Consider the following 14,193-nt stretch of genomic DNA (forward strand, 5'->3'; position numbering starts at 1 on the left):
ATCGCCGCTGCTATGGAGACGGCGTCCCTGCCTAATTGGGTTTTGGGGGGGTTTTTGGGGTAAGCGAGCTCTATCTTGGTGCGCTAAAGGTCCAGTCCTGCTCAGAGCACTTGTTGGCAGGCTCCAAACCAACAAAAGCACCCCGATCTTCCTCCCTGACGCAGATTTGAGCTGTTTTCAAAACAGCTCCTAAACTAATTTTCAGCCAAAGATATTTCCGGTTTAAAAGCACCCCCACTCTTAATTTTTCCTCCAATAGAACAACCAAAAAATTCTCTTTCCAACCATACCAATTTTCAGCACACAAGCAGTTGCCAATCGTGATTTATTGCACACCGAAACAGGGTAAATTTAAAGAAAACAAAATTAAAAACTATAGTTAATTTTAGCAAAAATTTTACAAAACATGAACTGATACAATGAAATCTATGTCAATCCACAGAATAAAGAACAATAAAGAAAAAAATCACCACCAAAATTGCCAAAAGAGGATTTGAAAAATGACACATTTTGACGAAGCTGTTTTAGTGTGCTCATGCAGCAAATCACTTAATTGCAATAGGATACACTTGAAATTAGAAATAAACAATTGTGTTCAGTCACCCAAGACCCTTTCCTGGTTGAAATGCCAGCCTTGCAGCCCGCAGCACACACAAATTGCAATACAGATGGCAAAAAGCCTAATCGAAAGCAAAAATGATTTCAATTGAGGTGCAAAGTGTTTTATTTGAATGAAAAATAGCCCTGGGGCCATTGAAAACCGGTACTGATTGAACGGGGATTCACTTCAGCTTGGGCACAGATCATTTTAAATCACAATTCAACAAAAACAACAAATGGCAATGCTTTGCAGCAAATGCTGTTGGTCAGCACATGTGCTGCTGCTTGCTGTAGTGTGGTGCTTTTAGGGACCCAAGAGCACCAGGAGAGGCCAATGTCAGCTGAGGAGCCAACCTTGAACATGCCAAGTGCTGTCTGCCAGTCCAGAATCCAGAAGGCCCAGAGTGAGGGAGAAAAACCTGCCTTGCAAGCATGTGACTTCAATTCGCCCTAATCGGCACCATAGATACGGACCTTTGGAGCGAGGTGTTTTACCACAACAGGCAGAAAAAGAGAGCCCAGACTGGTCACAGTTCCTGGACACAATAGGGTTGCATGTCACCAACTTGCTCGCTGCCCTGCTTTCCACTTTGCTCCAGTGCTTTCGCTCGTATACTGCATACTGACCTTCGGCAAGTAACCTGGCACAACAGAAAGGTTCACATTTAAATTCTGCACAGTTCAGTCAACTTTTAGTGGCTCACACTGAATGAAAACCAAGCACACTATTTATTTCTGCCATATGAACTGTTTCCAACTCTTTTATAAGCAACCTTTCGCTATGTGGTGGCTCGAAAATAAAAAGGATTTATGGTAATTTTTTTACATGCCTTTCTTACATGTCTCGGGTGGAAAACAATGATGTGGGACCCACAACAAGTGACACAGAAAACCAGCAAAGTGCGGGGAGGTTGAGCCTTAAATTGTGGCAACCAAAGCAGGTTTACTCAACTGCCAGACTGCTCTGTCTTTTGTAAAACCTCCGCACAACAGCCCTGACAAAATGCTAACGGACATAGGCAAGCACGGCGAAAGCCTGTGTTGACAAATTTCAAAGTGTCTCCTGCCCAAAAGGTTACTTGTATACGGGCTAAACACAAGTGTCAGTGACCTGATACAAGGCCCAGGGCCTTGGAAGCTCCGGTCACACAGGTGTCAGCAAAAATCTATTTGCTGCAATGGCTTCAGAAAGGGCAGTTTTAAAATCACACAAATCTCGAAAAATAAAACCATTGGGAATGCTTAGAGCTGGGGTGTACAACTTTATATGTCTGTGGCATAGAGATGCTCACAGCAGGACCCTTGTTTTCATTCTCAAGAGCTTCTACAGGCCAAGAACAACAAAACAAATCGGTGCCGGAACTGAACCAGCCTTGTAATCATTTTGCTCGCCTTAAAAAGGGCAATTTAACAAGTTTTGACACTTACCGGGTACCGACATGTTTGTAAACATTTTTTCCAGGCAAGAACCACCAGTTGTAGCCAGAAACCTGCGCTGCTGGGGCTTTGAGAGCATGATTTTGTCCAGCTGCAAGTCAATAAATCCACTTTCATCAACAGTTATAGCAAATTTACTGTGTTTGAAGCCTCGCAAGGCCTTGTCTAAGTGTAATTGGGTGTCCTGCAATGCAAACAAATCATTTTTAAGGCCTAACAGCAAGCCAAGAGCTGCAAAAAGTCTTTTAATGCATAAAAACGACGGCCCCCCACTAGCGTTTTAAAAAATTCATTTAAAAACCGTCAGTTGGCGCGGTCATAGTGCAAGAGCCATCGTCATCACACAAAGATCGTATGCGCACATCGTACTTTAACCGAACGGAAGCAATCCATAATTAATTAAAAACGCAATTTAAACGCTTTTGCAAGATAATTTTTCAAGTTTTAGTATCATTGATGCACGCTGCAACCATTTTCAAGCATATTTTATGCGAATTTGCCTTCGAATCGGTTTGACCGTTACCGTTAATTAGTCACAAAACGCTTGTATTTTTTGGTAATTTTCGATTTATTTGATTGATTTAAAGCCGACTCACCGGACAAAAACGTCCTGATTAAAAAAAGGAAAACTGCACCCCCCGCCGATCACAAAAAACTTGTGGTCTCCAACTGGAGTGGGCGCCAAAACCAATCGCCGCTGCTATGGAGACGGCGTCCCTGCCTAATTGGGTTTTGGGGGGGTTTTTGGGGTAAGCGAGCTCTATCTTGGTGCGCTAAAGGTCCAGTCCTGCTCAGAGCACTTGTTGGCAGGCTCCAAACCAACAAAAGCACCCCGATCTTCCTCCCTGACGCAGATTTGAGCTGTTTTCAAAACAGCTCCTAAACTAATTTTCAGCCAAAGATATTTCCGGTTTAAAAGCACCCCCACTCTTAATTTTTCCTCCAATAGAACAACCAAAAAATTCTCTTTCCAACCATACCAATTTTCAGCACACAAGCAGTTGCCAATCGTGATTTATTGCACACCGAAACAGGGTAAATTTAAAGAAAACAAAATTAAAAACTATAGTTAATTTTAGCAAACATTTTACAAAACATGAACTGATACAATGAAATCTATGTCAATCCACAGAATAAAGAACAATAAAGAAAAAAATCACCACCAAAATTGCCAAAAGAGGATTTGAAAAATGACACATTTTGACGAAGCTGTTTTAGTGTGCTCATGCAGCAAATCACTTAATTGCAATAGGATACACTTGAAATTAGAAATAAACAATTGTGTTCAGTCACCCAAGACCCTTTCCTGGTTGAAATGCCAGCCTTGCAGCCCGCAGCACACACAAATTGCAATACAGATGGCAAAAAGCCTAATCGAAAGCAAAAATGATTTCAATTGAGGTGCAAAGTGTTTTATTTGAATGAAAAATAGCCCTGGGGCCATTGAAAACCGGTACTGATTGAACGGGGATTCACTTCAGCTTGGGCACAGGTCATTTTAAATCACAATTCAACAAAAACAACAAATGGCAATGCTTTGCAGCAAATGCTGTCGGTCAGCACATGTGCTGCTGCTTGCTGTAGTGTGGTGCTTTTAGGGACCCAAGAGCACCAGGAGAGGCCAATGTCAGCTGAGGAGCCAACCTTGAACATGCCAAGTGCTGTCTGCCAGTCCAGAATCCAGAAGGCCCAGAGTGAGGGAGAAAAACCTGCCTTGCAAGCATGTGACTTCAATTCGCCCTAATCGGCACCATAGATACGGACCTTTGGAGCGAGGTGTTTTACCACAACAGGCAGAAAAAGAGAGCCCAGACTGGTCACAGTTCCTGGACACAATAGGGTTGCATGTCACCAACTTGCTCGCTGCCCTGCTTTCCACTTTGCTCCAGTGCTTTCGCTCGTATACTGCATACTGACCTTCGGCAAGTAACCTGGCACAACAGAAAGGTTCACATTTAAATTCTGCACAGTTCAGTCAACTTTTAGTGGCTCACACTGAATGAAAACCAAGCACACTATTTATTTCTGCCATATGAACTGTTTCCAACTCTTTTATAAGCAACCTTTCGCTATGTGGTGGCTCGAAAATAAAAAGGATTTATGGTAATTTTTTTACATGCCTTTCTTACATGTCTCGGGTGGAAAACAATGATGTGGGACCCACAACAAGTGACACAGAAAACCAGCAAAGTGCGGGGAGGTTGAGCCTTAAATTGTGGCAACCAAAGCAGGTTTACTCAACTGCCAGACTGCTCTGTCTTTTGTAAAACCTCCGCACAACAGCCCTGACAAAATGCTAACGGACATAGGCAAGCACGGCGAAAGCCTGTGTTGACAAATTTCAAAGTGTCTCCTGCCCAAAAGGTTACTTGTATACGGGCTAAACACAAGTGTCAGTGACCTGATACAAGGCCCAGGGCCTTGGAAGCTCCGGTCACACAGGTGTCAGCAAAAATCTATTTGCTGCAATGGCTTCAGAAAGGGCAGTTTTAAAATCACACAAATCTCGAAAAATAAAACCATTGGGAATGCTTAGAGCTGGGGTGTACAACTTTATATGTCTGTGGCATAGAGATGCTCACAGCAGGACCCTTGTTTTCATTCTCAAGAGCTTCTACAGGCCAAGAACAACAAAACAAATCGGTGCCGGAACTGAACCAGCCTTGTAATCATTTTGCTCGCCTTAAAAAGGGCAATTTAACAAGTTTTGACACTTACCGGGTACCGACATGTTTGTAAACATTTTTTCCAGGCAAGAACCACCAGTTGTAGCCAGAAACCTGCGCTGCTGGGGCTTTGAGAGCATGATTTTGTCCAGCTGCAAGTCAATAAATCCACTTTCATCAACAGTTATAGCAAATTTACTGTGTTTGAAGCCTCGCAAGGCCTTGTCTAAGTGTAATTGGGTGTCCTGCAATGCAAACAAATCATTTTTAAGGCCTAACAGCAAGCCAAGAGCTGCAAAAAGTCTTTTAATGCATAAAAACGACGGCCCCCCACTAGCGTTTTAAAAAATTCATTTAAAAACCGTCAGTTGGCGCGGTCATAGTGCAAGAGCCATCGTCATCACACAAAGATCGTATGCGCACATCGTACTTTAACCGAACGGAAGCAATCCATAATTAATTAAAAACGCAATTTAAACGCTTTTGCAAGATAATTTTTCAAGTTTTAGTATCATTGATGCACGCTGCAACCATTTTCAAGCATATTTTATGCGAATTTGCCTTCGAATCGGTTTGACCGTTACCGTTAATTAGTCACAAAACGCTTGTATTTTTTGGTAATTTTCGATTTATTTGATTGATTTAAAGCCGACTCACCGGACAAAAACGTCCTGATTAAAAAAAGGAAAACTGCACCCCCCGCCGATCACAAAAAACTTGTTGTCTCCAACTCGAGTGGGCGCCAAAACCAATCGCCGCTGCTATGGAGACGGCGTCCCTGCCTAATTGGGTTTTGGGGGGGTTTTTGGGGTAAGCGAGCTCTATCTTGGTGCGCTAAAGGTCCAGTCCTGCTCAGAGCACTTGTTGGCAGGCTCCAAACCAACAAAAGCACCCCGATCTTCCTCCCTGACGCAGATTTGAGCTGTTTTCAAAACAGCTCCTAAACTAATTTTCAGCCAAAGATATTTCCGGTTTAAAAGCACCCCCACTCTTAATTTTTCCTCCAATAGAACAACCAAAAAATTCTCTTTCCAACCATACCAATTTTCAGCACACAAGCAGTTGCCAATCGTGATTTATTGCACACCGAAACAGGGTAAATTTAAAGAAAACAAAATTAAAAACTATAGTTAATTTTAGCAAACATTTTACAAAACATGAACTGATACAATGAAATCTATGTCAATCCACAGAATAAAGAACAATAAAGAAAAAAATCACCACCAAAATTGCCAAAAGAGGATTTGAAAAATGACACATTTTGACGAAGCTGTTTTAGTGTGCTCATGCAGCAAATCACTTAATTGCAATAGGATACACTTGAAATTAGAAATAAACAATTGTGTTCAGTCACCCAAGACCCTTTCCTGGTTGAAATGCCAGCCTTGCAGCCCGCAGCACACACAAATTGCAATACAGATGGCAAAAAGCCTAATCGAAAGCAAAAATGATTTCAATTGAGGTGCAAAGTGTTTTATTTGAATGAAAAATAGCCCTGGGGCCATTGAAAACCGGTACTGATTGAACGGGGATTCACTTCAGCTTGGGCACAGATCATTTTAAATCACAATTCAACAAAAACAACAAATGGCAATGCTTTGCAGCAAATGCTGTTGGTCAGCACATGTGCTGCTGCTTGCTGTAGTGTGGTGCTTTTAGGGACCCAAGAGCACCAGGAGAGGCCAATGTCAGCTGAGGAGCCAACCTTGAACATGCCAAGTGCTGTCTGCCAGTCCAGAATCCAGAAGGCCCAGAGTGAGGGAGAAAAACCTGCCTTGCAAGCATGTGACTTCAATTCGCCCTAATCGGCACCATAGATACGGACCTTTGCAGCGAGGTGTTTTACCACAACAGGCAGAAAAAGAGAGCCCAGACTGGTCACAGTTCCTGGACACAATAGGGTTGCATGTCACCAACTTGCTCGCTGCCCTGCTTTCCACTTTGCTCCAGTGCTTTCGCTCGTATACTGCATACTGACCTTCGGCAAGTAACCTGGCACAACAGAAAGGTTCACATTTAAATTCTGCACAGTTCAGTCAACTTTTAGTGGCTCACACTGAATGAAAACCAAGCACACTATTTATTTCTGCCATATGAACTGTTTCCAACTCTTTTATAAGCAACCTTTCGCTATGTGGTGGCTCGAAAATAAAAAGGATTTATGGTAATTTTTTTACATGCCTTTCTTACATGTCTCGGGTGGAAAACAATGATGTGGGACCCACAACAAGTGACACAGAAAACCAGCAAAGTGCGGGGAGGTTGAGCCTTAAATTGTGGTAACCAAAGCAGGTTTACTCAACTGCCAGACTGATCTGTCTTTTGTAAAACCTCCGCACAACAGCCCTGACAAAATGCTAACGGACATAGGCAAGCACGGCGAAAGCCTGTGTTGACAAATTTCAAAGTGTCTGCTGCCCAAAAGGTTACTTGTATACGGGCTAAACACAAGTGTCAGTGACCTGATACAAGGCCCAGGGCCTTGGAAGCTCCGGTCACACAGGTGTCAGCAAAAATCTATTTGCTGCAATGGCTTCAGAAAGGGCAGTTTTAAAATCACACAAATCTCGAAAAATAAAACCATTGGGAATGCTTAGAGCTGGGGTGTACAACTTTATATGTCTGTGGCATATAGATCCTCACAGCAGGACCCTTGTTTTCATTCTCAAGAGCTTCTACAGGCCAAGAACAACAAAACAAATCGGTGCGGGAACTGAACCAGCCTTGTAATCATTTTGCTCGCCTTAAAAAGGGCAATTTAACAAGTTTTGACACTTACCGGGTACCGACATGTTTGTAAACATTTTTTCCAGGCAAGAACCACCAGTTGTAGCCAGAAACCTGCGCTGCTGGGGCTTTGAGAGCATGATTTTGTCCAGCTGCAAGTCAATAAATCCACTTTCATCAACAGTTATAGCAAATTTACTGTGTTTGAAGCCTCGCAAGGCCTTGTCTAAGTGTAATTGGGTGTCCTGCAATGCAAACAAATCATTTTTAAGGCCTAACAGCAAGCCAAGAGCTGCAAAAAGTCTTTTAATGCATAAAAACGACGGCCCCCACTAGCGTTTTAAAAAATTCATTTAAAAACCGTCAGTTGGCGCGGTCATAGTGCAAGAGCCATCGTCATCACACAAAGATCGTATGCGCACATCGTACTTTAACCGAACGGAAGCAATCCATAATTAATTAAAAACGCAATTTAAACGCTTTTGCAAGATAATTTTTCAAGTTTTAGTATCATTGATACACGCTGCAACCATTTTCAAGCATATTTTATGCGAATTTGCCTTCGAATCGGTTTGACCGTTACCGTTAATTAGTCACAAAACGCTTGTATTTTTTGGTAATTTTCGATTGATTTGATTGATTTAAAGCCGACTCACCGGACAAAAACGTCCTGATTAAAAAAAGGAAAACTGCACCCCCCGCCGATCACAAAAAACTTGTGGTCTCCAACTCGAGTGGGCGCCAAAACCAATCGCCGCTGCTATGGAGACGGCGTCCCTGCCTAATTGGGTTTTGGGGGGGTTTTGGGGGTAAGCGAGCTCTATCTTGGTGCGCTAAAGGTCCAGTCCTGCTCAGAGCACTTGTTGGCAGGCTCCAAACCAACAAAAGCACCCCGATCTTCCTCCCTGACGCAGATTTGAGCTGTTTTCAAAACAGCTCCTAAACTAATTTTCAGCCAAAGATATTTCCGGTTCAAAAGCACCCCCACTCTTAATTTTTCCTCCAATAGAACAACCAAAAAATTCTCTTTCCAACCATACCAATTTTCAGCACACAAGCAGTTGCCAATCGTGATTTATTGCACACCGAAACAGGGTAAATTTAAAGAAAACAAAATTAAAAACTATAGTTAATTTTAGCAAACATTTTACAAAACATGAACTGATACAATGAAATCTATGTCAATCCACAGAATAAAGAACAATAAAGAAAAAAATCACCACCAAAATTGCCAAAAGAGGATTTGAAAAATGACACATTTTGACGAAGCTGTTTTAGTGTGCTCATGCAGCAAATCACTTAATTGCAATAGGATACACTTGAAATTAGAAATAAACAATTGTGTTCAGTCACCCAAGACCCTTTCCTGGTTGAAATGCCAGCCTTGCAGCCCGCAGCACACACAAATTGCAATACAGATGGCAAAAAGCCTAATCGAAAGCAAAAATGATTTCAATTGAGGTGCAAAGTGTTTTATTTGAATGAAAAATAGCCCTGGGGCCATTGAAAGCCGGTACTGATTGAACGGGGATTCACTTCAGCTTGGGCACAGGTCATTTTAAATCACAATTCAACAAAAACAACAAATGGCAATGCTTTGCAGCAAATGCTGTCGGTCAGCACATGTGCTGCTGCTTGCTGTAGTGTGGTGCTTTTAGGGACCCAAGAGCACCAGGAGAGGCCAATGTCAGCTGAGGAGCCAACCTTGAACATGCCAAGTGCTGTCTGCCAGTCCAGAATCCAGAAGGCCCAGAGTGAGGGAGAAAAACCTGCCTTGCAAGCATGTGACTTCAATTCGCCCTAATCGGCACCATAGATACGGACCTTTGCAGCGAGGTGTTTTACCACAACAGGCAGAAAAAGAGAGCCCAGACTGGTCACAGTTCCTGGACACAATAGGGTTGCATGTCACCAACTTGCTCGCTGCCCTGCTTTCCACTTTGCTCCAGTGCTTTCGCTTGTATACTGCATACTGACCTTCGGCAAGTAACCTGGCACAACAGAAAGGTTCACATTTAAATTCTGCACAGTTCAGTCAACTTTTAGTGGCTCACACTGAATGAAAACCAAGCACACTATTTATTTCTGCCATATGAACTGTTTCCAACTCTTTTATAAGCAACCTTTCGCTATGTGGTGGCTCGAAAATGAAAAGGATTTATGGTAATTTTTTTACATGCCTTTCTTACATGTCTCGGGTGGAAAACAATGATGTGGGACCCACAACAAGTGACACAGAAAACCAGCAAAGTGCGGGGAGGTTGAGCCTTAAATTGTGGTAACCAAAGCAGGTTTACTCAACTGCCAGACTGATCTGTCTTTTGTAAAACCTCCGCACAACAGCCCTGACAAAATGCTAACGGACATAGGCAAGCACGGCGAAAGCCTGTGTTGACAAATTTCAAAGTGTCTGCTGCCCAAAAGGTTACTTGTATACGGGCTAAACACAAGTGTCAGTGACCTGATACAAGGCCCAGGGCCTTGGAAGCTCCGGTCACACAGGTGTCAGCAAAAATCTATTTGCTGCAATGGCTTCAGAAAGGGCAGTTTTAAAATCACACAAATCTCGAAAAATAAAACCATTGGGAATGCTTAGAGCTGGGGTGTACAACTTTATATGTCTGTGGCATAGAGATGCTCACAGCAGGACCCTTGTTTTCATTCTCAAGAGCTTCTACAGGCCAAGAACAACAAAACAAATCGGTGCCGGAACTGAACCAGCCTTGTAATCATTTTGCTCGCCTTAAAAAGGGCAATTTAACAAGTTTTGACACTTACCGGGTACCGACATGTTTGTAAACATTTTTTCCAGGCAAGAACCACCAGTTGTAGCCAGAAACCTGCGCTGCTGGGGCTTTGAGAGCATGATTTTGTCCAGCTGCAAGTCAATAAATCCACTTTCATCAACAGTTATAGCAAATTTACTGTGTTTGAAGCCTCGCAAGGCCTTGTCTAAGTGTAATTGGGTGTCCTGCAATGCAAACAAATCATTTTTAAGGCCTAACAGCAAGCCAAGAGCTGCAAAAAGTCTTTTAATGCATAAAAACGACGGCCCCCCACTAGCGTTTTAAAAAATTCATTTAAAAACCGTCAGTTGGCGCGGTCATAGTGCAAGAGCCATCGTCATCACACAAAGATCGTATGCGCACATCGTACTTTAACCGAACGGAAGCAATCCATAATTAATTAAAAACGCAATTTAAACGCTTTTGCAAGATAATTTTTCAAGTTTTAGTATCATTGATGCACGCTGCAACCATTTTCAAGCATATTTTATGCGAATTTGCCTTCGAATCGGTTTGACCGTTACCGTTAATTAGTCACAAAACGCTTGTATTTTTTGGTAATTTTCGATTTATTTGATTGATTTAAAGCCGACTCACCGGACAAAAACGTCCTGATTAAAAAAAGGAAAACTGCACCCCCCGCCGATCACAAAAAACTTGTGGTCTCCAACTGGAGTGGGCGCCAAAACCAATCGCCGCTGCTATGGAGACGGCGTCCCTGCCTAATTGGGTTTTGGGGGGGTTTTTGGGGTAAGCGAGCTCTATCTTGGTGCGCTAAAGGTCCAGTCCTGCTCAGAGCACTTGTTGGCAGGCTCCAAACCAACAAAAGCACCCCGATCTTCCTCCCTGACGCAGATTTGAGCTGTTTTCAAAACAGCTCCTAAACTAATTTTCAGCCAAAGATATTTCCGGTTTAAAAGCACCCCCACTCTTAATTTTTCCTCCAATAGAACAACCAAAAAATTCTCTTTCCAACCATACCAATTTTCAGCACACAAGCAGTTGCCAATCGTGATTTATTGCACACCGAAACAGGGTAAATTTAAAGAAAACAAAATTAAAAACTATAGTTAATTTTAGCAAAAATTTTACAAAACATGAACTGATACAATGAAATCTATGTCAATCCACAGAATAAAGAACAATAAAGAAAAAAATCACCACCAAAATTGCCAAAAGAGGATTTGAAAAATGACACATTTTGACGAAGCTGTTTTAGTGTGCTCATGCAGCAAATCACTTAATTGCAATAGGATACACTTGAAATTAGAAATAAACAATTGTGTTCAGTCACCCAAGACCCTTTCCTGGTTGAAATGCCAGCCTTGCAGCCCGCAGCACACACAAATTGCAATACAGATGGCAAAAAGCCTAATCGAAAGCAAAAATGATTTCAATTGAGGTGCAAAGTGTTTTATTTGAATGAAAAATAGCCCTGGGGCCATTGAAAACCGGTACTGATTGAACGGGGATTCACTTCAGCTTGGGCACAGATCATTTTAAATCACAATTCAACAAAAACAACAAATGGCAATGCTTTGCAGCAAATGCTGTTGGTCAGCACATGTGCTGCTGCTTGCTGTAGTGTGGTGCTTTTAGGGACCCAAGAGCACCAGGAGAGGCCAATGTCAGCTGAGGAGCCAACCTTGAACATGCCAAGTGCTGTCTGCCAGTCCAGAATCCAGAAGGCCCAGAGTGAGGGAGAAAAACCTGCCTTGCAAGCATGTGACTTCAATTCGCCCTAATCGGCACCATAGATACGGACCTTTGGAGCGAGGTGTTTTACCACAACAGGCAGAAAAAGAGAGCCCAGACTGGTCACAGTTCCTGGACACAATAGGGTTGCATGTCACCAACTTGCTCGCTGCCCTGCTTTCCACTTTGCTCCAGTGCTTTCGCTCGTATACTGCATACTGACCTTCGGCAAGTAACCTGGCACAACAGAAAGGTTCACATTTAAATTCTGCACAGTTCAGTCAACTTTTAGTGGCTCACACTGAATGAAAACCAAGCACACTATTTATTTCTGCCATATGAACTGTTTCCAACTCTTTTATAAGCAACCTTTCGCTATGTGGTGGCTCGAAAATAAAAAGGATTTATGGTAATTTTTTTACATGCCTTTCTTACATGTCTCGGGTGGAAAACAATGATGTGGGACCCACAACAAGTGACACAGAAAACCAGCAAAGTGCGGGGAGGTTGAGCCTTAAATTGTGGCAACCAAAGCAGGTTTACTCAACTGCCAGACTGCTCTGTCTTTTGTAAAACCTCCGCACAACAGCCCTGACAAAATGCTAACGGACATAGGCAAGCACGGCGAAAGCCTGTGTTGACAAATTTCAAAGTGTCTCCTGCCCAAAAGGTTACTTGTATACAGGCTAAACACAAGTGTCAGTGACCTGATACAAGGCCCAGGGCCTTGGAAGCTCCGGTCACACAGGTGTCAGCAAAAATCTATTTGCTGCAATGGCTTCAGAAAGGAGTGAGGGTCGTAACCAAAAATTGCCACTTGCCACTTGCCACGGTTGCCACTCAATCCGGTGGCAAGCAAGAAATTTTTGTGGCAAGTGGCAAGCGGTGTTGGCAAGTGGCAAGTGTTGGTGGCAAGTCTTGTTGGCAAGTGGCAAGCGTTGTTGGCAAGTGGCAAGCGTTGTTGGCAAGTGGCAAGCGTTGTTGGCAAGTGGCAAGTATTGTTGGCAAGTGGCAAGTTTTGTAGACAAGTCTGGTTGGCAAGGGGCAAGTAAATGTGTTAAATGTCTCAACGGCAAGAGATGTAAACCTCGATGCCGAGACAAGCAAATATCCATTCGTGGACGATTATAATGCGAATAAAACTCTCAGATTGAGTTTTGGTGAGGTGAAAAAGAAAAATTCTGCATGCTAATTTTTTTGATGAGTATATATAATGTAGATGATTGCGTCTGTCAAATGTATTTGGTTTCTATGACTGGACGTGTTCAAACTCAAAGAGACTTGCCACTGAACGTTCAGATCGGATGAGACTTGCCACTGAACGTTCCGATCGGATGAGACTTGCCACTGAAGGTTCGGTTGCCACTGAAGGTTTGGTTGCCACTGAAGGTTCGGTAGCCACTGAATGAAAAGTTCGCTTATTACCGAACGAACAGTTAAACGAACACCTTTTTACTGAACTTAACATCGTCGTTAGTTTGCAACGAATTTGCATGTGTTCATGGAATAATCCCGCCATTGTGAATTGGTCAGATTGAAATCGTTGAAAACAACAAGTCTACAAATTTCAATGGCTGAAATTTCTACTTAATTCATAACAATTGTGAGCCTGACTTAGCTGACAGTTGAAAATGAGATTAAGAAAATGAGATTAATTCAATCTGTAAAAGGACTTAACCTTGCTTTCAAACATGGAAAAGTAATCTCATAAACATTTGATTTTAACCATACAAAAACTCTCTGACATAAAGTCTCACAGGAGCATGAAAATACATGCAAAAGTGGAAATAGACAAACACTCAGACGATTATGTTCATTGAGACAGCAACATGTAAGTTGGTGAAATGTATTTTTTTTAGCAAGCTATGCCAAACATGTTATGTTACTTTTTTTCCAATTGCTAATGTTATAGGGAGTCAAGTACTGTGAACACTGTCAATTCCAACTTTTTGTTTGGGACTAATTACATATTTATCACATGTAGTTGTCTTGATACCCATCAACGAAGTGGAGAGTTGTCTTTTTAGAGTTAAGACACTTTAATCGTTAGGCCATGTTGAAAAGATAACCCCATGCTGAAAAAGTTGGCTCTGCCTCTGATTAGCACACAATCCCTTGTGGTGGGTGTGAAGGAATCCCTTAGCAGTTGCTTGGTTGCAAGGACCGTTTTGCCCTATGTTGATGCACAATAAGCTGTTCTTTTATGACATTTATATCAAGGTTGCTGTACCTGGTATTTAAATACTTGATGCAGAACTTATTCTCGCCATATATGTTTCTGG

The 14,193-nt window shown here is 42.4% G+C and overlaps 1 long non-coding RNA gene across 1 annotated transcript; it reads right to left on the minus strand.

Annotated features, from left to right (window-relative positions):
• Positions 1 to 418: 418 nt before the first annotated feature.
• LOC145208743 (uncharacterized) lies at positions 419 to 4,871 on the minus strand. The gene is made up of 3 exons (XR_013854931.1): positions 4,756 to 4,871; positions 2,029 to 3,968; positions 419 to 1,241 (listed from the first exon to the last, which is right to left on the minus strand). It is a non-coding gene; the product is annotated as an uncharacterized LOC145208743 (long non-coding RNA).
• Between the last annotated feature and the right edge of the window lie 9,322 nt (positions 4,872 to 14,193).

This window comes from Phallusia mammillata, unplaced genomic scaffold (genome assembly GCF_965637545.1).
Source record: "Phallusia mammillata unplaced genomic scaffold, kaPhaMamm4.hap1.1 HAP1_SCAFFOLD_343, whole genome shotgun sequence".
NCBI lineage: Eukaryota > Metazoa > Chordata > Ascidiacea > Phlebobranchia > Ascidiidae > Phallusia > Phallusia mammillata.